A 2,521-nucleotide genomic window follows, 5' to 3' on the forward strand; every position below is an offset into this window, starting at 1 on the left:
TTTCGATTATCTCTCAATTATTTTGAAAATGAAAAAAGTGTTAGTATTTCTTGTTTGGAAAAACTAAATATAACTATCTCAATAATATGAAATATTTTTTTTCTATCTATGCAGACAAATTGTCAAACCGAAAATACAATTCAACATAGTTACAATAATTGGCAGAAAATTAAGTATGAGACAAAAAGAATTTTTAATGTGAAAAACTTTCCTCAAATTGAGAGAATAAAAATCACATAATCTAGCCCAGTAAAAACTTTCACTATAATGATTAATTGCTACACTAGAGTCTTCCTAGTAACACTAGGGAACATCAATCAACAATAGCCATCACCAAAGATGGAAATCAAACAAAATGACAAATAACCTTGCACTAAAGTGAATATTACAAAGTAACTATCAAAGAAAGTAAAAATACTAAGACTATATATTAAAATGACAAACTCAGTGGTAGAAATGATATACAAAAATTGTTGACTAAACGAAACAAGTTTGCTACACACTTATTACCACCATAAATTAATTTTCTTCATCTCTTGTTGCTTTCTTGCCGTCACTTTTTCCTATTTGTCTACTTCTGTCGTGCGGCTCTGTGGTTCTCTAAAATAGGGATTTCAAATCCCTACCTTTTTTCTCACATGGGCCAAACCCAATAAAACACATATTCCTTTATTTTTTTTTCTTTCTATAATAATAATAATACTCAATTTGAAATGAGTAGCAAGTGAAGTACTAACAGGTAATATTTTAAAAATGGTAATATTTTATTCAATTACACAAAGGTTTTTATTTTTGGCACATAATTTAGAAAATTGCTGCATCAAAATTGCTCACAATTATGGGGGCCAATTTATGTCATAAGTAATTTATGCATAAATCCACCACACCATGTCATATTACATAATATGAATTCATCATATTATTCAATCATTATTTTATCATGTGATGCTAAAATGCATTATTCAACAATAATTGCATAACATCAAGAATCAAACATAAAAAGTAAACATCCAAAAATCAAGCACCAAGTAAAGATATCAAATCAATTACCAAGTAACAAAACACAACAAACAAGTATAATCTAATCATATTATACTAAAAAGTGGAAGAATTCCTTATCTCAGCTTTTACTACTTTACCAAATCACAATTATTCTCAATGATTCGCTTCAACACCCATTCTCATCTTTCATCCTTTAATCAAGACCAAAACCTTAATTAAAACAAAATCCTATATATCCTTAAATAGATTACATATTGGGTCTAAACACCTAAACCACCTATTGGGTTTACTTTTTTCGAAAAAAACTTAACAAAAAAAATTTATATTTTATTAGAACGAACTTTGTTCAAAACTTTAAACCAAAGGAATAACACTTGTTAATTTAAAACCTCAAAACACCAACACTTTTTAACTTCAAGAATTTTTCTCAAAACATCAAGGGTCTATTTTTATAGTTTTCTCTCAAAACCAATTAAAAAGTCTGGAGTCATAAAACATCATCATTTTGAAGCAAAATTCTTGAAATCTCAAAACTTCTCAAAGATAGCCCTGTTTGTTTTATAGTTTTTAAAAATTAAAAATTAAAAAATTTGTTTGTTAATCAAATTTTACAAAGTATTTTTAAAAATTGTTGTGTACTTACTGACTTTTAAAACTAAAAAATAAAATTAGGTGATAGAGGTTTTGGGTATGTCTGAATCAATTTTTCATTTTAGTTTTTAAAATTTGTTTTATAAATCAATTTTTTTATAACTACTTTTAAGAAGAGAATAACAAAAAAATTGTGTTTGGTGATCTAATTTTTCAAAACAGTTTTAGAGATGAAAAATGAAAAATATATTGTTTGGTAATCTAATTTAGGAAATATCTTTTACTAAATTAAATAATAATAAGTAAAAAATTCATGATATATATATTGCAATTTGATATATTTTAAACAAGAGAAATTTTTGTAATTGATATATAATTTACAAACCTAATCGTCTTACACCTCTCTCTTATCATTCATCTGAGATAAATGTTTTAATTGAAATAAATACATCCACAAAAGAAAGACAACTAAACCCTATACAGCCCTCTAATCTGATCAGGCTACAAAAAGCTATACAACCTGGGTGATCTCCACGCGTCCCGCAAGATCCTTCTGACATAGCTTCGATCAGGTATGACTAACTACTTTCCTATCTCGAGGGTACTAACCGGTAGGATGATCCTGTTTCTCATCTGAGGGCAAAGCCCAAATTTCCACAATAATTGTAAAAGTCACCAACCGAAATTAACAAATATCACATAGCAAAATTCTTATATTTTAAAATGCTCAAAAGAACCTTTCTTCTTAGCATACTCCTCAAAAGGGTTTTCATATGTCCAAAAATGCATAAACAATGTTGAAAAATGAAGTTTTAACAAACTGCACTGTCATAGCCGAATACAACAGAGAAAATGCAGATTTTCAGTTCTAAAATAGCTCTGAATCAATCAACACTTCGAATATTCATTAAATCGATTATGAACACAT

The sequence above is a fragment of the Cicer arietinum genome, chromosome 3, assembly GCF_000331145.2.
Source record: "Cicer arietinum cultivar CDC Frontier isolate Library 1 chromosome 3, Cicar.CDCFrontier_v2.0, whole genome shotgun sequence".
In the NCBI taxonomy this organism is placed as follows: Eukaryota; Viridiplantae; Streptophyta; class Magnoliopsida; order Fabales; family Fabaceae; genus Cicer; species Cicer arietinum.